Source organism: Marmota monax, unplaced genomic scaffold, assembly GCF_021218885.2.
Source record: "Marmota monax isolate L192 unplaced genomic scaffold, Marmota_monax_Labrador192_F-V1.1 WCK01_AAM20220418_F8-fsc00107, whole genome shotgun sequence".
NCBI classification, from domain to species: domain Eukaryota; kingdom Metazoa; phylum Chordata; class Mammalia; order Rodentia; family Sciuridae; genus Marmota; species Marmota monax.
In genome coordinates, this window is record NW_026693761.1 from 4,045,141 (window position 1) to 4,068,620 (window position 23,480).

A 23,480-nucleotide genomic window follows, 5' to 3' on the forward strand; every position below is an offset into this window, starting at 1 on the left:
TTACAGGCCTGTGCCACCCGGCCCAGCTAGATGAAGACATTATCAATGTGACATTTTACCAATCAAAAAAAAAAACAAAACACAGCATTCCAACCATGTGCAGAAGTGACAACTTGGAAAAAAAACCAATGCCGTTACTGCTTTCACTTCTGTTAACATTTTTCAAGATTGGCATTAGTTTTAAAATGTGTCAGTATTCTTAGACATTCCTTCCTTTAAAAGGTGAGTCCTAATCCCTTCTGCCCCTTGACCCACCTTAGTGACCGCTACAGTCTGGATCTGGAATGTTCCCCAAAGTCCCATGCATGGAAGGCTTGGTCCCCAGTCTAGGGGGGTATGGGGCAGTGGTGAAACCTTTAGGATGTGGGGCCCAGTGGAAGGAAGTTAGGTCACTGAGGGTGTGCCCCTAAAGGAGATATTGGAACCCTGGGGTCCCCTCTTCTTCATTTTCCTCCCAGCCTCCAAGAGCTGGGCAGCTTTGCTCTATCACACTCTCTATTACATGCTGCCTCATCACAAGCCCAAAAACAATGAGGCCAACTCACCCTGCACCAAAACCTCTGAAAGTCTGAGCTAAAATAAACATTTCCTCTTTTTTAAGTTGATTCTCTCAGGTAGCCACAGTGATGGAATGCTGACCAATACATAACTCTTTCCTAACATCTAGAATGTATGGTAAGAGATGCTTTGTGATTGACAAGACTAATTCCAAAAAGGACACAGCAGCCACCCATCCATCTCTACCTTAAACTTTTGCTCTGGAGGAGGCCAACTGCTATGTCAAGAGGACACTCAAGCAGCCCCAAGAAACATCCCCAGCCAGCACACATTTGCCAGGCGCACAAGCATGCCACCTTGGAAAAAATCCTCCAGCCCTGGTCCAGCCTCCAGAAGACTGCAGCCCAGTGACATCGGACTGCCACCTCACCAGAGACCCTGAACCAGAACACCAGGCTCAGCTGCCCCCATTGCTGACCTGCTGGAACTAAACTGTAAAAGACAATAAATGTTTATTGTTGGGTCAAACCACAAGTCTTGGGGGTAACTGGCTTGTACCAATAAATTACTAATAAAAGAAGTAATTTGAGTGATTTCTGTTTCAACTGCATTACAATATTTAAGCTCTAACCAAACCAGGTTGTCCTTTTCTGAACACTCCCACTGTCTGAAATCCCCCACTTCTCCCTTCTTCTGTCACACGTGGCTTCTCCTCACAGGGATCTTTCCTCCCTTCCTCCCAGCTCCCTAGACCTGTTTTTTGGTTTGCACTTGACCCCTTGACTTTCGATTTTAGAATGCTTGTCTCCGCCCCCTGACTAAAATGAAAGCCCAGGAAGGCCGCGTTTCTAAAAAGGTCTCCTCCAACTTTGAATCTACACAAAATACCTTGCACACAACAGGCGTTCAGTTGACTTTCTGAGCCAAAGAGAGAAATACCAGTTGGTGAGGCATGGCCAACAGAGCAACCACCACATGAGCCAAGTCATCTGAAGGCATTTTCACTTCTCAGAAGAAATCCCTGTGGCTCAAAGCATGTGTCCACTTGACATGCAAACTACAACCCTTACTTCTCTATTTCTTTCTGTCTAGAGCTCCAACCTGGGGTAGAGTAAAACACCCTTCAGCACTTTTCTAAGATCTGAGGGAAACTGCAAACAGGAAAGTGAAAGGTAATGGAGAAAAGTCAATTTATATCCACTGGGATTCTTTAACATCAAAATAACAGTAAGTGTAAATATAAGTCACACAGCAATGAATCATTGCAACATTCATTTTGCTAAGAAAATAAGAAAACTTACTTTGATGTTAGCACAGCCAATGCTAATATCTTATCAGATCTGTGGGGTTGCTAATGGAACACTGAAAAATGAAAAATGGTAACTCTCAGAATTATACTGGAGAATGTTGCTATGTTTAGAGGTAACAATAAAAATATTCACCTAAAATATCTGAGGAGGGGGGAGCTCTCTATACACTCCATATAGAGTTTTTTTATTTTTCTTTTTGGTGGTTGATGCTGAGCCATATCCCCAATCCCTATGTGAAAAATACTAATACATGCTACGTGGAAAGAAAGGAAACTTTGTTTCAGAGTCACTGGCCACAGGGGACCCTTGTTGGCTACCTCTAACATCCATGTACTATTCACTTTTGCTAAAAATTATCAGATTTTTGTTCTGGCATTCTCTGATCACCATCCTGTTTGTTGACTGGGAAATTTGCCCCATGGCCAGCTCCAAAGTCCAACTTTGGCAAAGAATGAAAGACAAAAGTAATCAAACCTTAAATGACCAGAGAGTGGCTGAGTCAAACTAATTCTATTGCCCATCAGACTTTAACCTTTTCAGTTATGTAGGCTTTTCCTCTCTAAGCAAGTCAATATGGAGTTTTCTGTTATAGACCTTCTCACTTCTGGAAAATTCTAAAACAACACATCCCAGAGAGTTCAATATGATGATGCACCCATCCTTAAAAAAAAAAAAAAAAAAAAAAATGCAACAAATAAACAAGCAAACACTTTTCAGAAGCATTTCAAAAATACTAATATTCCCTTTCTCTCTCCCTCTCTCTCTCTCTCTCAGAGATTTAAGTGCATATAGCTTGTATTAAAAACCTTGAGGGGCTGGGGTTGTGGCTCAGTAGCAGAATGCTTGCCAGTGAGGCCCTGGGTTCGATCCTCAGCACCACAAAAAATAAACAAAATAAAGGTATTGTGTCTATCTACAATTTAAAAAAAAATTAAAAAGACCTTAAGAAAACTATAAAACATATTTAACTTTGGAAACCACATCTAGGTTGATTGGATCTTGATACTGTTTTATTATATAAAACCAAATGGCATCTACATTCTGTAACATACTCTGGGCCACAGTACTTGTTTAGACAGCAATGGGGTCAATTCCACAGTGATCTGTGTATGAAGCCTCTGCATCTTGTCCTCTGTGATCACTTCTCTTGCACACTGGAGCTCTGGTGGAATATCTTCCACTGCTTTCAGCTACTGCCTGGCCTGATGAGCATGAATGTCCCTCTGAATACACCAAATTAAGCTAAGTGAATCTGCTGCCCCAAATTCATGTCACATGAAATGCAGAGGTCTTTAAAATCATTTGAAAATTACGGATTACATCAGCATTTCTCTCCTGAAATGCAAAGATGTGCCTGTTTCTGCAGTATCAAAAGTACAGGGGCTATCCTGGGTGTGGTGGTGCACATCTGTAACCCCAAGGACTTTGGAGGTTAAGGTGGAAGGATCACAAGTTTGAGGCCAGCCTCAGTAACTTAGCAAGGCCCTGAGCAACTCAGTGAGATCCTGTCTCAAAATGAAAAAGTACAGGGGTTAGGAGCAGAGAATCCAGGATCAGACCAACTGGGTTCAAATTCCGGCTCCATCACTGCTAAACATACAACTTTGGCAAGTTGTTTCCCCAAAGCCTCAGGTCGTTATTAAAAAATATGAGTCAAAATAAACAATACTGCTGGGCACAGTGGTGCACACCTGTAATCACAGCTGCTCAAGAGGCTGAGAGAGGAGGATCGTTAGTTCAAAGCCAGCCTCAGAAAAAAGCAAGGTGCTAAACGACTCAGTGAGACCCTGTCTCTAAATAAAATACAAAATTAGTCTGGGGATGTGGCTCAGTGGTCGAGTGCCTTTGACTTCAATCCTTAGTACTCCCCCTTCCAAAAAAAAAAAAAGACAATACTTAACATCTAGTATTGACATAAAAATTAAATAATAATCATAATCCATCTAAGGCAGTCAGCATAATTCCTGGCAGATAAAAAGTCTGCAAGAAATCCTCATTGTTGTGCTTGTAATCATTTATCCTGGAAAGGAAAAGTAACACACAAAAAAGGTATATCTTTCAAAAGACACATCAGGGCTACAGGGAAAAGAAATACAAATTAAAGTAATAATAACTTCATATAAAGGAAATGGATCCAACCCAAAAATTAATTCTTGATTATTTGCTTGGGAAGAAGAAAGAGCAGAGTATATTAAAAATAAACAGTATCTCAACAACTCATAAACCAATAGCTACTGCACCTCTTCAACATATCTTAGAATGGAATTCCCAGAACATCAATAGACCCACATATAAACCAAGTTAAAAATACATTTCATAATGAAACCTACAATCCTTCTACTAATCAGCACTTTAGAGTATCAGCACCACTAGATGAGCATGCAAATTCAAGACTGTGTTTTCAGATTTGCAGCTGATTTGTAACCGAAATAAGTGAACTAACTATAGATAATTCCTTCATTGAGCTTCAATGTAAAATGAAGCTTTATTTAGGCCTTCAACTTCTAGCACCTACTTCCTAAATCAGATTTGCTGCAAAAAGTACTAATTTTTTTGGCAACTGTCAGTAACACTGACAGTATGAGCTTCACAAAGATGAAGCAGAGAGGGAAACAGTTTGACTTGCAGTCAACTCTTCAATTTTAGCTTGATGCATGATAAAATACAAGCACATATTCTCCAAAGCTTTGGAAAATGCTTTAAAGTCTTGGGCATCCATCCCACTCCCACTGGCCAACTAAGCCAGCAGAATATGGTTCACATTTCACACCATGATGATGCCACTCCCAACCTCACTGAAGCCCCAGAAGGATCCACAGCCACCTCACCCAGCAGTGCAAGCCAGGCTCATGCACACAGGCCAAAATTTGAATGGTGTCCCTGGAATTGAGCAGTGCACAATCTACAAATCTCAGAGGTCAACCTTGAAAGGAAGGACACATTTGCCCAGTCTAGCTCAATTCCTAGAGTCCTTGGAACTTCCCCAGGAGGGATTCTTTGCATATCCTTTACAAAGCAGCATAAGAAATTTCAAACAAGTAAATCCTTGAGCAAAATCAGTGCTTGACAGCAAAATTTGTATGCATGTGAGAGAAAATCTGTTTCCCAGCATCAAAAGAGTTAACAACCTGCTCTATCTCAGCATTAATTTCTGTGTGTAGCTTGTGTACTTCCTCAATTTCTCCACGAACTAGCTCTTGTGAAGCTAAAGAATTGGAAGCGACTAGTGATCAGAGATAATCCCTCCAGCATTTTCTAAGAGCCAAATACTGCACCAAGCATGACCTCATGGAATTCTCACAACAATCCAGTAACAAAACACCACTAGTTACCTTCACTTTACAGCCAGGGAATTGGAGACACAGAGCAGTCTTGCTGGTGGCCACAACAGTAAAAAGGGGACAGGGAGACTGGATCATAGGTGGCTGTTATGAGTTGAGTCCCTTGAAAAGATCTTGTTGATGTCTTAACCTTCTATCTGTGAATGTGACCTTGCTTGGAAATAGGGAGTTTGCAGACATAATCAAATTGAAATGAGGTCAGTAGGGTGGGCCCAATCTCACTACTGCAGTTGTCCTTCTAAAAAAGAAGAACAGCATGCAAGGACAGAGAACTAGACAGGGAAAAAACAGCCTTGTGAAGACCGAGGTAGAAACTGGACAAGCTGCACAAGCCAAGAAATATCTGGGGCCAGGTGCAGTGGTGCACACCTGTAATCCCAGTGGCTCAGGAGGCTGAGGCAGGAGGAATGAGAGTTCAAAGCCAATCTCACAAAAGTGAGGCACTAAGCAACTCTATGATACCTGTCTCTATATAAAGTACACAATAGGGCTGGAGTTGTGGCTCAGTGGTTAGGTGTCCCTGAGTTCAATCCCCAGTTCCCCCCCACAAAATGTCTGGGACTTCTAGGAGTTGGAGGAGGCAGGGAAGAGTTCCACCCTGGAAGCTATAGAAGGAGCATGGCTCTGCTCCATGATTTTGGACTCCTAGCCTCCAAAACTGTAACAATACCAATTTCTCTTGTTTTAAGCTACTCTGTTTATCTCAATTTGTTAAGGCAGCCCCAGGACACTCATCTAATGTTCCAGGCACTCACCAGGTACCCTTTTCCCTGTCTACACTTCTCACTTAACCTGACCTATCTGTAAAAGGACAGAAACAGAAAATTCCATTCTACATTTCTTTCCTGGACTTGAAACTTTAAGTAGAAAGTACAGCACATTTTGAAATGTCTTTAACTGTGTTTTTTAAATTGAAAGTGAACTAAGAGTATTCTACCCCTAAATATCTCTAGAGCAGCTCAGTCCTTGCTGTTCCCCCGGCCTCCACCCCTCCAGCAACCTGCAGCTCCCTTGTACTCAGTTAGCAACTTTAAAACAGATTGTCTTTTCAAAGCACAGTATCCAGTGGACTGGCCCAGTTCACTGCAATGAGGTAAGGCCCATGGGGAGATTCCAGAACCTGGAATTGGAACTGTCCAAGTCCCCAGAGGGAGCCAGGCCTCTAGCAAGGAGAGAGAGCATCAGTAGCTGGAAGGATCATGCTGCGCCAGTGGAACTCTATCTGGTGAATATCAACACCCCGGACACATCAGAAGCAGCTCAAATAACCTGGCCAGCATCTGTAGGTCAGACTTGGAATAAGCAGCAGCAAGCAGGGCCAAGTGTGGAGATGGAAAATCCAGGAACACACCATGTTCTCAGTTATAGGCAGGTGGTCAGAATACAGGCATTATAAGGAGGGGTCAATCACAGGAATGGCAAGCTTCAGTTTGTGCAGTAAAGGACAAATAAGACAGGGAAGGGACCAGTAAGAGTCAGAAACCCAGCTCAGGCTAGAGTTCTAGCACTTAGACCAAGACTAAGCTAAGTACAGAACACCAGTCACCTGGGAGAAACAACCAGAGTAACTGGGACCTCTCTGCTGTTGGTCCCCAAAACCTAGTGATCCCACTGAAACCCTACTCCCCACACTCAAGGCTGAGCTTTTGGGAAGAATGTGACAGAATAGAAAAAGGTGCTCAGAAAGCCATAGCCTCTGACCCAATGTGCACTTCTAAAACATTCCTGGTAGAACATTGCTAGCATTCGGCATTAGTCAGCTTTTTGTAACTATAAAATACCTGAGGCAGGCTACATTATAGACAAAAGTAGTTTATTTAGCTCATAATTCTGGAGACTGTAAGTCTAGACAGCACTGCACAGGTTTGGTGAAGGCCCAATGATGGTATCACATCATGGGAGGAACATGTGTGTATCTCTCTGTCTCTTGGCCTCTCTCTCTCTTCTTATTCAGCCACTAGAATCCAATTATAGGGCTCTACCCTAATGGCCCTGTATAATCAAATCACTTTCCAAAGGCTTCACCTCTAAGCAGCATAGTCGAATTAAGTTTCACCCTCTTGATACCATTAGCATGTGACTTTGGGGGTCAAAATCCCACAAAGTTTAGAGGGGAAAAAACATTCAAGCCTCAGCAGGTTCCCACTTCTACTGTAAAATGTCCATGAAAAAATATCCCAAACAAGTGCTGTTAACATACTTGTAAGTAGAAATCGAAATAGAAGAACTATTACTATTCATTGAGAGAGAGCAGTGTTTTCATCTTTGTTTGAGTGCTTGGTGAACAGCAGAATATTTAGGGGAATATGAGGAAGAGGAGGGAGATTTCTGTGGCCCTGCTATTGGAAACATCAATAAATTCAAGATTTTTAGTGGTTGAATGGTTTTGCTTTGTTTTGTTTCCTACAAAAAATATAAGGTGGGTTTATTTTTTTTTTCTTTGTGGTTCTCTTAATGTTGCTTTCAGTACAAAAAATAATAATATGTGATAGCACTTTGGAAACAAGAAAATATTAGGCAAATTTAGGCAGCAACATTACTGGTACAAAAGGGTCCCTATTCTCATTATTTAGGTAACTGTATTCAATTTGCTAGATGCAGAAAAGTATAACAATGAGGATGAAGTCTGACTCCAAGTCTAGGATTTAGAGACAACCAACCCTGATGTTTTCATATAATTTATCTTGGTGTTTCAAATTCACTCATTATTCACATAATTGAGATCATACTATTTCATATGATGTTATTTTCTCTTATATGTATTCTCCCTTGCACAAAATGTTTCATCATTATTTGTGATTGCTGTAATATCCCACTGCATGAAGACAGAATTCAACCTTCCGCCTATCATTGGACAATTTAGGATGTTTTCATTTTATTTACACATGCCTAATGCAGGACATCTTCAAACACACATTTTTGCCCAGAATGGATGATCACAAAAGATAGACAACATAAACAACTCTTATCAACATGTAGGCACTATGCTAGTACTTCCTCTGCCTTATCCCAAATCATCTTGACATAAACACTGAGGTACATTCTTTATGGCCATTTTACAAAGGTAGGAGGGGGCTTAGTTCAGAGAGGTAAAGGGAAGTGGAGTAAATCATGGCTGGCTTCACGACACCCAGGAATCTGTCCTGCACCCATGCCCTCCATCCATTGCAGGTCCTCAGAGCGTGGGGTGAGACCAGAGTCGAGCACACAGAGTCACAAGCTCTCAGCGCATACAGCCAAATTGCTTCCCAGAAAGGCTGGAGCAATTTTATTCCGAAGGGCAGGAACTGTCCTGGCACACCCTCACCAGCACTAAGTGCTCCACAGGGGCACTGAGCAAGGACAGTTTTATTAGGTTGCTGGTCGGAGACAAACACATTTCATATTTGAACAACTAGGAGCAGAGAAGTATTAAGCATGCAGCTAAGAAAACTTTCATGTGATGGAGCCCAGCCCCTTCACACTGTGAACATATTTTCACTTCTGTACCTAATTTGTATTCTTTTCTTAAAGTGAGACTCACAAAACCCATATCGACCATTGTCTAGAAAGAACATTCTGGGCTGTGACAGAGACAATGCACTATGTTCCATATGCCACTGGTGTTTTCCACAAGCACACTGCTAAACCGTATTTCCCAGACTCTCCCAGCCACAACTATGATTAAGTCCCAATTAAAGGAACACAGGTGCAAGGTGGGCTGGATGCACCTAGATGGTGATAAGTCCAGCACTGGACTTAAAAGTAATTTTTTTCTAAATTTAAATCACACTTTATCAAGTCACTGATTTTGGGGTCATGTGCACTGAATAATATTTGTAGGAGGCAATAGATTGGAACTAGGGTCCTGAATTGGGCCCAGCGGATCAAACCAATATGAAATCACTCATGCTAAACAAACTAATTAACGTAGGAACAAACTCTTGCGAATGGCTGGGTTTGGTCAGTCGTGGAAGCTAAGCTTCAGTTAACTGCAGAAAGCCAGCTGATTTGAATAATGTAAAATGTCAAGCCATAACTAATTAACCAATTAAACTATAACCAATTAGATCCTCTTTACAACTCACTTCTGCTTTCTATCTATAAACATTGCCTGATCACGTGGGCCTGAGTTCTCTGAACCTGTTTTGCATCTGAGGGCTAACCAATTCACTAATCATTTTGCTTTGCTTTGCTTTTAATTGCTCTTCTCAAATAAACTTTTGAATTTAGTTAGTCTAAGGTTTTAAATTTTTTTTCCCTTTCAACATTTGTAAGAGCATTCAGCATTAACTAGGTGACTAAAGAAAGCCAAGGCACCACTCAAGTCCTGCCCCTTCTGATGGCTCTCTTTGCATGCCTACGTCACAATTATGTGCTCCTTGGCATTTTTCATTCTTCTTTCAACCAAGTTATCAAGTGTGCACACTAGGATCTGACTGCCTTAGACTTCTTCTCTGGGAACTAGCATATGCCACATGGTGTAGGAAAGTCAAGTCCAGCACCCGAAGCCATGTCTTTATTACACAAGCACGCTCTGAGCAGCCGAGGCTTACATCTCTAATGAGGAGGCAGAGCGTGAGTGGCAGAATTACACAATTTCCACCAAACACTTTAAAATCCTGAATTTTCTGCAAAGGAGCACAGATGTTCATATCTCTGACAAGAGCCAGAAGCTTCTGCCAACACATCAGCCCATTTCAAGAGAAAAACAGACACAAATACCAAATACATGCCAAGTTCTCTCTCAAATAGCTTTTCCCCCTATTTTCCTACTCCATCCAACTTGAATGTCTTTCTGCCTTGTCCACTAACATACTTTCTGATCTCCCAGTACACACACACACATTTTGGAATTATCAGCCAGGAGGGCTCAAAATTACTACACCCTTTAGAAACATACTCTGTTCTACATCCAACAACCTTATCAAATTATCGTGGTTCATCTGGGTCACACTTCATGTTCTCACCCCAGATGTCATAAATCTTTCCCTGTGAGGATAGTCTTCCAGATATCAAAGCAAAGAACACTCAAGCCTGAAGATTCTCGAGTATAATCAAGACTTTTGAACTCCAGGTTGTTTTGAAGCTATCCCTTCAATTCAAGCTTGAATTCTTGGGGTTTGAATATGAAGCAAATGGATGAAGCTTCAAAGAAAGGGGTGGAAAATTAGAGGCTTTATCAAAACTGGAGATTGCAATGGATTTTCTTGAATGTTCTTCCAATAAGCAGGGATAAAAACAGCCATGCATCATTAAATGCAGCGGGAGAGGGCTAGCCGGATGGGTTAACCACTTTTATTGGTTAAAATTTTTAATGTTGCAATTTACAAAGATAGTGGGATCTAGCCAACAAGAAGATAAAGCCAAAAGTGATGGACAGTGGCTTTCAGACCTAAGTGGAACCAGGAAGTCAACCTATCCTCCCAAAATGCAAACAAGGGGTGCCTCTGTCCCCATACAAATGATGACCTTTAAAGAATGTAGTTTGCAATCCAATTTCATTGTGCAACTGAGATATTTGCGGCCGTGTCTGACTGGTGAGCTCTAATGCTTAGAACATCTGGCTAACAAGATTAAGGCCAATCCCAGCACGAGAAAATTAGCTTGCCTATATTTCAACACCACAGACTCATCCTCATCCCAACGTGATTCACAAAGCAAGCAAATTATATTTATTGATTACTGATTACATGCATAGCATCCAGAGAAATACACGCAAAGAGGAAAAAAGGGAGTCTATATATTTATCAAAGTCTTTTGCAGTCCTGAAAAGTCTTATTTTTGTGAGCTTAGACAAAGAATTTACATCTCTCTAGCCAAGAGGCTGGATGTTATTGGTTTAATTCATCAGGTTTTTTTTACCCATAAAATCTGTGCTTTGCTTTGGCCTAAGGGACCTGGTACAAGTCACAACACATCAGTGGCATTAATAGAGAAGCTCATGTGGCTTTCCTGCTTCTTTTAGAGGATCCGGCTGTTGGCAGGAACAGATAATGCTTTTAGGGAATTTTGTTTAGTCATGGAGCAATTGGCTTTCATGATTTTAAATGTTTTGATGGATTTTAAAATGCTTAAACAGGTGTAGAAGCAGACAGAGGAGCATGCCACACCTATCTTTCTACTTTGGAAAGGGGTTTTAGAATTCATTAGCTAACTGCAAAATCTCCAAAATGTGTGCTAGTAATGACATGCCCCCAAGCTTCTTTGGAAATCAAAAAAATATCGCTCTAGCATGATGTCACAAAGGTATGAAGTCTGTGGAAACCTCTTATGGGCATTTAGTAGTTCCTTTCTGGGCTCGGTGGGGATCACTGAGATACTTTCTATCTATAATTCATAGTCAAAGCAACAATTTATTGGATACTCTCTCCATATGCCAAGCCTGCTAAGACAGCACAGGAAAATCTACAGGTCTGATTATCACCCCCACTTTATAGATGAGAATTGTGCGCTTCCAAAACACTACACAGGCATGTTGAAATTCTCATGTCTAGTAAATGGAGAAGATTCAAGCCTGACTTCTTCCATCGCCAGAGTCCATGCTGTTTGCCCTGAACCAGTGTCATCCCCAACACAGGCTATTCCTAAGTATATGTAAGAGGAAAATAAACAAAGACAACATTTCCAACATATGCCATCACTGCATCAGTTTATTGCAGGCTTATAATCTACAGTAAACTCCAATTATGATTAAGCCTGTGTCTCTTCAGCTAACCTCTAAAGTTTGCTTTCACTTCTGAAGCTAAAAGAAACTCATAACCTTCCATTTTATTTTACTTTACTTTTCAAACATCTACTACTTAATTCTAACTTTTCTATATATGCATTTCTTTGCATACATGTTTGATTTTACTATAACCCATAAAGCCATGTACGGTGAAATGATTCTTTCTTGGGGAAACCTAGACTTCCACATGAGACCTAGAAGTGAATTTGACAGATGGTGTCAGATTCGTTTCCCTTTCTCTTCTTTTAAATGATGAGTGCCCTCTACCAGAAAGGCTGCACTTGTGATTACTAAAATACCAGTCTCTGGAAAGATAATACCTTTCCCCTAAACTAAATGATCTGCTCTCCTGAAGTGTTAGGCAATGACTTCCTGAAAGTTTTGCTGGGAAGGGGGTGGTGATCCATGGACATGGTGGATAAGGACCCCTCTAGAGCAGGGAGACCCTGGGGAATGCACATCAAGTCTGGTGAGGCACATTCCCCCTTTCCCGCCACAAGCCAAGGGCCCTGAGAATGTTGGCATCAGATCATACTTCCTCCATAACAGAATGGTCTTCTTCCTCAGTCATAAGTTTCTTAGAGAAAGCCATTTGCTTTATTGACTTTCTCTACTTTTCCTGCTAGCAGTGATCATCTAGGCAGCCGAGAACCTCTTAACCAGTGGGCTCATACACTCCTCATACTTTGCTAACATTGGCCGTTTTTCTTATGCTTGAATTATACACTGCAAAGAAAGCTATGCATCCTTCTATTAGTCTTTCTTGGTATCCATGGACAGAAAGCTTAAATGCCACAGTGTGGGGGGCAGAAAATTGCCAGCCGAACAGATTAACTGGTACTCTCTCCTTCAAGCCATGTAGGACTGCACAGCAAAATCTACAGGTCTGATTACATCCCCATTTTATAGAGAATACATCAGTATTCTCCAAACTCAAGTTCTGCAAACTCAAGTCCTGAAAGATTCTGGATTTTACCCCTCTATTATCTGAACAAAGCATATACTCCCCAAGATTATGTTGATGTAAAAATCTGGGCATCAGTATCCAGATATTCTGATACTCTAGTAATCTGGCCAAATGCCCTAGGAATTAAAAAAAAAACATAAATAATCTAAAAATTCTAGTCAATGATATAATTTTAGCAATGCAGAAAAACCTATAGAGATAATTTTCATAAACAATTTGTTCTCTAATGAATATCTAAGGTCAATAATGTTCAGAACTGGGCTTCTTAGCACAAGGGACCAGTAGAAAAACTCCTTCAATCTGGCAACCTCTTAGAACATTTTGTTTTCCACTTCCCGAAGAACAATATTACGCTAAAACTAACAGTTACTATTATTATTAAAATGACTTTTGTTAAGGATGGGAAAGACTCCAAATCATCAACGGCCTGTTCATTTACTCAACAAATATTTATAGAAGCTGTGTTGTTTCGGCCTCATGCTAGAAGCTCAGAAAACAAAGATGAAAGATGATAAAGACATGCCCTCGGTCTTGAGAATACCCAGGAAACCAGAGGATTTCCAATTTCATAAATTTATTGTTTTTTTTTTTTTTTTAGTTAATTCAAGCTGCCCAAACAAAGTACCATTGCCTGGGTGGCTTAAACAACAGAAATTTATTTCTCTCAGTTCTAGAGCCTGGAAGTCTGAGATCATGACTGTATACGCTCATGTGGCAGGAAGGGGGTGAGAGGGCTCTCTAGGATCCCTTTTATATGGCCCTAATGCCCTTCATGAGGGTTCCATCCTCATGGTCTAATGACCTCTTACAGGCTCCACCTTCTAATATTAGCACATGGTGGGATTAGGATTTCACCATATGAATTTGGGGAAAGGGGAATAACAAACATTCAGTTATTCTCTAAAATTATGTATGGGTCCTCTTATGTCTTTGTCTTGTCCACTTTTTCACTGTAATTCCCTCCATTCCTAGAAGGCCCAGCACACTAGAGGCACTGGATGTATGTCTGTTGAATGAATGAACGAACAAACACAACTCTGCCAACAACTGATTTTGACTTTGGCCAAGTTCTCATGGACCTCAGACTATTCATGTGTAAACAGAATTTTAAAAATTAGGTCAGACCCAAATGGACATTCCACAGAATATTGATCTGGCAAAATGTAATAGATTTTATTGGAGAAAAGGGAATAGGTGGTTAAACAAGTTTGAAAACCATCAATATTACAGAAGGAAACAGATTTCTGACTGCAGGGTTCCCAATCTTTAGCATACTAATATACACAGAATTTCCCTGGAGATGTCCTATGAGGTAACAAAACCCTTCACTCGCAATAGTACCCAGAACAAGCCTGGGATCCCTGGTGCCTGGGTCCCTACCACACACTTGTTAAGCTCTCAATAAATATTGGTTCCTAAGGTCGCTTTAATGTCCTCACAGACAGAACCATTCAAGTCTTTCTTTGATGTTAACTATTCTCACTGAGTTAAGATCCCCAGACACGCAGTCTAACTTCCCACTCAGTTCTGCCTCTCATTGGCTTCATAACCTTCAGCAAGTTACTCACCCTTTCTAAACTTTGAGTCTGTTATCTAGAAAACAGGAGTACTAATCATAGCTGATTCAAAGGATACTAGTGAGAACCAAATGAGATCATTTTGCCTCCTTCATAGTAAACACTATAGAGGTTAGGTGTCCTTGCTGCCAGTCACAAATGTACCAGCCCTGTGTTTGGATTCCAGTCTCAACTTCACACTAAGAGGCTTTGGCAAGTCAGTCCCTTTCTAGCCTCAGTATCAGCTCAGGCGAAATCCATGCTTTGGATTAAATCAGTATCCTCCAAACTCAAGTTCTGCAAAGACCATTTCCCAGCCTTATAATGCTTAACATTTCTCATTATTGCAGCTTAGTCTCACCCAAAGCAAGAAAGTCAGTGAAATCATAGGTCTGATGTGCATGGGATACTTTTCTTGAATACACATTAAGATCATTAAAATGAATTTTTTAAAAAAAATTTAATATTTCTTAAAAGCCAGCATTAATGTCTTATACTCATTTTCTCCACGTTCTGGGAAACATTAACTTGGGAATCTCCATCCAAGATCCCATCACTAAAAAGAGTTTGTGCCTTTTCTTCTGAAAAATCACAAACTAACCTTTGCAAACACTCACCTAAACCCCCTAAGGCAGTTCCGACCACCAAGGGGCCCTCTTTAGAAACAAATTCAAACCATGGAGTCATCAGAGATGTCATCAGAGATGACAAAAGCCATTGCTATAGGCTCGATCTTGAATATCTCCCAACCAGTCTATGGCACTATTAGGATAATGCAATCACAGGACGTAGGACATAATAGAAGGAAGTTAGATCATTGGAGACATAACCTTGAAGGAGTACTGGGATCCTGGTCTCTTACTGTTTTTATCTTTTTGCCTCCTGGTTGCCAGGAGGTAAACAGCTTTGCTCCACCATGTACTCCTAGCCATGAGGCAAAATGTGCAGTCACCATGAACTGAAACTTTTGAAACAGTGAACCAAAATAAACCTTTTCTTCTTACAAATTGATTATCTCATTTATTTTGTCATAGTGATGGAAATCTGACTAACACAGACACAGAGTTGACTTATAGCATACAGAATTCTCCCTCAAGCTCAGATATTTTGGTCCTTTTTCTCTGTCAAGCAAATTAATATATGTACTTATTTGGATCAAACTGCTTTGCCCAAATGGACAACTTTTCTGCAGTTTAATTGACAGATTAAAATGACATCACTGTGATGTGCTACATTAACTGAAACGTGAGGAAATATTTTTTAAGATACATTTGGGCTTAAGACTTTTACAAATTCTACAATTCACAGAAAGCATGTAATAGGCTTGATGGCACCTGGCCAAGAACAAGATTCTCTGTTTCCCCTCTAGGAAAAGTTCATGTGGTAGAACCCTGGTCACTCTGGATGAAATAACCCCCCATTACCTCATCCTGGGGGAGGGGGCCAGCAATCAGCATTGAAAATGTGTCCAAGTTTACTCCAACAGAATGTTGCCCTCCTTTAGATGCCCACAACACCAAAGCTACTATGAGATGGAAAAAAGTAAAAACCATAAAAAATATTTTAAACTAATCAAAAATAAGATGACCTATGATGATATTTGGGAAACATTTTATGGACTCAAACATTCACTCTTTCATGTACAGAAATAAGCGGTAGGTGATAATATAGTTATCTTTGCTTTTAACTGCAATTATTCAAAAGCCCTTTTAATATTTGTCACTTACTTGTTTCCAGGCTGCAGCAAATTATAGTTAGAGGAGATGGGAGCTGACAGCTCTTTTCTTCTGTGAATGGCATGCTCTCCCGTTGCTGCAAGGCCTGCCTCCCACCCAAACACATTTATGGCATGTCCACCATGAGCCCAGAAATGCTACCACAAGGAACAACAAAGATAGGAATGCCCAGGTCTGTCAGTGTAGAGAGGCTGGGCACTGTTAGAGACCCCAAGTCAGTGGAATTCCTTCTCCTGATCAAAAGAGGCAACAATACATCTTCCCATAGATGTATTTTTATCAACATGAAGGGTGCGTGTTTTCATGTGTGTGTGTGTTGAAAGAGAACAGGGATGGTGGATTCATTTGCATTAATATTCCAGATATCATTAATATTACAAACCTCATCCTCCAAGGACACACATCCCAGGGAAAAGAGAACTGGGTCAAAGACACAAAGCAGTCCACAAAAAATAAAATATTTTAAAGCTAAAATAGCACCTAATAAAAGACAAAAAAAAAAAATAGAGTGATCACTTTGGCACCTAAAAAATAGTGCAGCCTGTCCCCAAATATTAAAATTGTATGAATACAAAAATAACTCTTAGAGGAGCTTTCAGCATTCAAGTTAATGAATTGGGTTATGGTGCTATTTAGCCGTCTTGACTAAAAGGAACATTCTAGTCCAGAAAGGGACTAGGCAGAGCCAGCTCACAGGCATGTGTATACTCAGAGCCTGGTCGCTTCTGTATCACCCTAGTGATCATAAGGAATGGGAACCCCAGGATGACATTTCTTTTCATAACACTGGTTCTGTTTCAAGTCAACACATAGTGGAAAGATCAAAACAATCAAACGAAAAGGCACATTGGAAAGACCCCCCTAGGAAATATTTCCACCCTTTATGTTTTCAAAAATTCAAAGACTCAACAGATGAAAGAAGAGCAACATACAAATTAATCACTGCTCAGAAGATGAGCCTTTCACTTTTAATTAACATTCTGTCCCTAATCCAAAAGCAGAAGTAAAACACAAGATGCACAGTGCTTACGTGCCTCTTGCTGGGAAGTGTTACCTCTCTTCCCCAGGCTTTCTCTATTCTTGGAGAAATGTGTTTAAATTTAAGATGCAGTCTCAGCACTGCGTGGAGCTGCGTGATGCAAACAGTGTAGGCTGTCGCCACCCAGAACTCCAGGGGGGAGGACAACCCGGAAGTCAGCACTCCTGCTCAGGAGGCTCCATTCAGTCCCCAGGACTAGGGTGCAGGTATTGTGGGTTTTTCAACAGGGTGAGGAGGAGGTACAGAGATGGGGATACCAAATAATGTTTTGGAAGGATTTTCAAAACACCTGGGTTTAAACTGTAGGTGTTCAACTTCTCCTCTTCCCCACTCACTTTTCTCAATTGATTCTACTTTCACTCTGGAGGGCTCTAGGGCAAGGGATAAAATGGAGTTAAGAGTCACAGATTGCAAAGAAAGAGGTTGGCACAGGTGAAGCATCTCAATGGGCAATCCCAAATACAATGGAACAATTTGTTCAAACCTTTTTTTTAATTTGATGATGATGATGATGATGATGATGATGATGATTTTGCAGTGCTGGGGATTAAACCCAGGGCCTCACATATGCTAGGCTAGTGCTCTACCACTGAGCTACACCCCCACCCCCAATCTGAAACATTGCTTAAATCTTCCCTAGAGGGGCTGCTATGGTCTGGGTGTGGTTTAAATATGCTCCCCTGAAGTTCATATGTTGGAGGATTGGACCTGGGTATCGTGATACTAAGAGATGGTGAGATCTTTAAGAGGTGGAGGTTAGTGGGAGATCTTTAGCTCACTGGGGTCACTGACCTTGGAAGATTGATTATGTTCTCACAGGATCCCAGTTGTGCTCTGACTTCCTGTCTCATTACATAATCTCTCCCACTACACATATTCCTGCCATTTGTGATGCCATCTACCATGAGGCCTTCACCAGAGCTGAGCCCGTACCAGCACCATGCTCTGAAACTTCCAGAAATGTCAGTTAAATAAGCCTGTTTCCTTATAAGGAAAACAGATGACATCAACACAAAACATCCTCCATAGCTATTAGGAGGCAGAGAGTAGGGCTGATCTTCAGTTTCACCGATCTCCCATCTAGCCATCTTTGAAAATCTCCTGATGGGCATATTCTCTGTACCAGGCAGTGGGCCATGCCCAGCAGATGACAAGATGACTCACCACCATTAGGCTGATGTGCTCCTGGGTCAGCAGGGAAGACGGAGTATGAAACAAGCACAAAATGATGAGTTTTCTTGGTTTCTCTGGTTGTTTTCCTTCTCTGCACAGAGGCATAAACTAGTCCTCTAAGAAGGGCTGCTCAGAGGCCAAGAAGGCTTTCTGAAGGAGACATTTAAGATGGCTGTAGGTTGTGATGGATGAGAAATAAAGCTTCAGGAAGAAGAGAGACGAAAAGTTATCCAGCAATTTCCAAAGCAGGATTCATATCATATCTGGGTAGTCTTTGTATAGATGAGGATTCTAGGAACCCACCACAGAATCAGGATTTTCGGCACCAAGACCCCAGATTCTAATTGTTCAAGTTGCTGAGATAATTGTGAAGCAGCTGATCAATTTACAGATTGCCACTAGGGATCTATCGACCATGCCTAGTCCCCTCCCTCAACATCTACAGCTAAGGAAGCACAGGTGACAGTCACTGGCAGCCCTGAGACTAAGATCCAAATTCATGACTGGACCACAAGACCCCACAGAGCTCCACCTGGAACAGTATCTCTCATGAAGCACATCTTTGATCAACAGCACACAGGCCTCCTCTGCTTCCCTTTCCTGGGTCCTGCCTCAGGGAGTAGCATCCACTGTTACCTGTCATCTGCTGTGCTGTGATCCCAACGGCCCCTCTGCCCCCGGAGAGGGCAAAATCACTCCTCTATCACCATTTCCCTGGCCTTGCAGGCTTGAAGAATGAGTTAATGAATGAAGTCCATTAATGGGACCCATAAACAGCTCTCCTTACAGCATCAGGGAAGTTTTTTAAAAAGGCAGGGTAGGGAAGGGGGAGAGAGGAAGGGTCACCTCTTCCAGACAGACCTGATTTTCTCTAAGCAGAGAAGAACAGGACACAGGAAACTGGTCCTGAAAAACAGCACTTGAAATTTAAGTCATCATGCAAAGAATAGCAAATGTGGTGAATTATTTTTGCAGATAAAACCTGTTCAAATGAAAATGGCATTTTTTAAAAATCCAAAGTTAAAGTCAAACAAGTGTGTCAGATGGCTGAACAGGGAGGTATTTGAGGGAGCAAGTGGGGTCAGGCCCTGTAATAGGCAAATATTTCCTACTAGGGAGAGTTGTCACAGTGGACAGCGGTCAAGATAGTAATGAGACTGGTCTAACTTGCACAGTCCTCAGATATTTCTAGAAGTGAAATAGCTGGGAAGCTGCTATGGTTTGGGTATGGCTTGGGAGTGTCCCCCAAAGGTTCATATAGTGAAACTTAATCCCCATTGCCTAGTATAAAGTTAGAGATGCAGCCTTTGCAAGGTGATTAGGATTAGATAAGATCATCAAGGCAAAGCCCTTATGATTGAATATTAGTGGCTTTACAAGAGAAGGAGATCAGAAGACACATACACACACTGTCTCTGGCCATGTGATCTCATGAGCCACCTTGGGATACAGCAAGAAGGACATTACCAGATGTAGGCCCTCAACTTTGCACTCCAGAACTATGAGCCAAGGTAAATTTCTTTTTTTAAATAAACTTATCTAACCTCAGGTACACTGTTACAGTCACAAAAAACAGAATATCACAGAAACCTCCAAAATTGTCACTTGGTATGTATAAGCAGAAAGGTTCCAGTTCAAGTAAACAAAAGTCTAATCTGAATCATAAAAACAGAGAGCCACAGCCTCTCAAACAATTTTCAGACCTGAACCAGTTTATAGACCCATAATGAAGGGGAAGTTGGGTTCCTTTGACAAAGAACCCTAGCACACTGCCAAAAATGTAGTCAATCTTTCTCTCAGCCCTCCCCAAGACTGATGCATAACTTCTTCCTATAGATTAGGGAATATACATTGGGAAACGGAGCTAAACAGGACTTTTGGGGACTGGTAGACAATGGCTTTGAACTGACACCAATTCTAGGAGACCCAAAACATTACTGGGTTCCTCAGTCAAAGGAGTGGCTTATGGGGGTCAGGCGATCTAAGGAGTTTTAGCCAGGTCCATCCCACAGTGAGTTTTGTGGGTCCCTGTGTCCTTCCTATGGTTATTTCTCCAGCTCCAGAATGCATAATTAGAATAGACATACTCAGCAACTGGCAGCATTCCCACATTAAAGAAGCAGGGGCTTGTTTGGTTATTTGGTTTTTCTATTGAGGGAGACCAGGGTTGTGGAAGGCCTGAGAATGTGATTCCAAAGGCCCAAATCTTCTCTCCTTCCAGAGTGAACTCAGAACACTTATGTTTGGGGTTTACTGAGAGTGTGCTATTTGCCTTAAAAGAAATAGGCTCGGCTCAGCTCTTGAACATCAGGATAAATCATTCCAGCCATGAAGAGCCAAGACACTATCAACTTTCAATTGCTAACTGAAACCCCTGATAGCTGCTAGAAAAATAGTGCACAATTATAGCCTAGAAACACAAATTACCAAGGCCACGGGACTCTCAGAACGTAATAAATGGAGTGTGGGTAACCGCACGTGTGGTCAAGATCCCAGCCCCCAGTGTGTGTCACAAATGCCTGGTGACCCACAGGACCTGGGGAGAATGGAAGAAAAAAGATTCTCCAGAAATTCCACACTGGCTGCATTGTGGATAAGTGACAAAAGGGACAGAAGTTCTAGGGTTTAACCTAAGAAACACTCTCTGCATTCTTTGAGTTTTATGGTCTTCTCATGTTTATGCTCCATAGGTTCCTTGTGACCAGGAGATAATTATAAGCAGACAGGAGAATGCCTCTGCATATAGTTATACAATGACAGAATGTGGTTTCCTCCTCTGGAACATTCTTTACATCTAGGATAGACTTGGGCACAGTGGAATGACACTAAGGCGGTAACCAAGGCTTTTCAAGGATGATGCCATGTGTCTCCCCACATCTGAAATATCCAGAATCTCCTCAAGCACAGTGACCTCGGGCAGGGCAGGGCTGGTCTTCAGCAACATGGAGGATAGGGGCGTCACATGACAGGCCTCCCTGAATGGAATGCTCTAGGGCCTGACTCCAGGATAGAAAGGCCATTTGGAAGGCTCTCAGCAGCAGAGCTCACGTGCATGGGCACCAGAGCATCTTTGCACACTCACTCGCTAGGTACCTCTTAAGGACCAGGAGAAAACTTTTTTTCAGGTTCTTCATGTGCAAAGGAAGCAGGTCCCTCCCTCTGACAGCCCTCCACGTTGCCTGAAGCCTTTTGTGTGGCTTCTTTTCTGCATGATCCTTGACCTAAATATTGATGTACACTCAGTCCCACTTGAGGAGGAATTCTGAGCTGTGATACTAACTCCCTGGGGAACAACCTGAGTCCTTCTTCTTCCTCACCAACAGCCTCCAAGCAGAACCTGCAGATAGGCCCAGGGAACAGGAAAACAAAAAGAGAGGCCTCCCAAACTAAATCTCCTGGTATCCCTTTAAAACATCTCTGGAAACAAGCCCCTATTACGTCAGTTATGGACCAGTCTCCCCTGTATGCTGAGCTCAGACTCCTGCTCCAGAGAACAAAATAGGGAGAATCCCCAGAGGGCCTTGCTCCTTTCCCCACCATCTGAGACCATCACCTCCCAACCTCCCAACCTCATCAGGAACTCAGAGTCCCCTTAAACAGGGACAAAAATGAAAAGTAAAATGTCAGAGACACAGAGAGATTGGGCCAGAGAGCTGGGAAAAGAGCAGCATATGAAAGGATTAAAAAATGCATTAGAAAGAACTCAAGGGATTTAGAAGTCATTTCAAGTGCACTGGAAGAAAATCCCTCCAGCCCTGGCAGAACAGGTCCAGGTTCAAATCTGGGTGCTAAAGAGGCTCCATCCTCTTCTGATGTCTAAGGAGGTTTTGCCTTGAGGTCTTTCATTCTCTTATCACTCTCTACTACTTTCTAGGATGATGCTTCTCAGAGAGGAGGCGGGGAGCCACCTGCATCAGAATCACCTGAGAGACTGGTTAAAAATGGAGCTTCCTGGGTTCCCAGTAATTCTAAGGCAATCTGAATCTGAGAAGCACAGAAGTAGGTCCTTTATCATTCCTAAGTGGCTGCAATATCTCAGCTAAATCACTCATTTAAATGGCTGCTTCAACTCTGAAGGAGACACAAGTGGCTAAATTGATTCTTTTAGAAATTGTTAGATTCTAAATGTAGTGGTAGTGGAGTCGCATTGTGACCAGTTTCAAATGATGTGAAAATTTACACAAGGAATCCAGGAAGAAATTTTTTGAAGCACAGATGTGACCATGTCACTCCCTTGAGTAAAACACATCAATGTCTTCCCATTTCCTGGTTTTTTTTTTTTTTTTTTTTTTTGAGGGGGGATACTGGGTATATGAAACCCAGGGGCACTTTAAAACTGAGCCACATCCTCAGCCATTTTCTATATTTTATTGAGAGACAGGGACTTGCTGAGTTGCTTAGGGCCTCAGTAAATTGCTGAGGCTGGCTTTGAACTCACAATCCTCCTGCCTCAGCCTCCTGAGACACTGAAATTATAGGCATGTGCTACCACACTAGATCCCATTTCCATTTTGATAAAGACCTAAACCTGTGGTACCCATCAAAACTGACCCTCCAGCAGCGGAACAATCTGTATTTACCTCCCCCCATCTCAGGCAGAGATGGAATACTACTTGCCCCTGACACTCTGGTCTTCTCTTCCTGAAAAAGCCAAGGTCCACCCTTCCCCTGGCCTTCACCTGCCATTCCTCTGCATGGCCATCCCTCTGTCCCTAGTAAAACACTTTTGCCCTCTTCCCAGACATCCTTACTACATTAATTCTGCCACTGCACATTCATTCTACCTCCACAGGCCTTAGTCAATTTGAAATGACATCTTCAATTGTGTGACTGTGACATCTTCAATTTGATTAATGTGTATTTCCTTCACAAGTGTATAAAGCAGCCCAAGAAACAGCAACAGGTTTAGATTTTTCCCTAGGAATGAAGCTAACCATGTGTATATATAACCTATCATACCGTATGGTACATAGCAGGTGATCAATAAATATTTGTGAAATGAGAAAATGAATCAAAAACAGATTTCCAGATCAAACACTTGGGGCAAATTCAGATCCAGGGCAGCAATGAAGAATTTAAAGTATACCCTGGTCCTTCTCCTGAAAGTCAAAGGTTACAATATTTCTCAAATAGCCAAGGGCTAACATACTG

General features: G+C 41.7%; 1 protein-coding gene across 2 annotated transcripts in view; it reads right to left on the bottom strand.

The window, feature by feature from the left end:
* Elmo1 (engulfment and cell motility 1) overlaps window positions 1–23,480 on the bottom strand; it is a 553,589-nt gene that overhangs the window by 519,036 nt on the left and 11,073 nt on the right. The window lies entirely within an intron of this gene.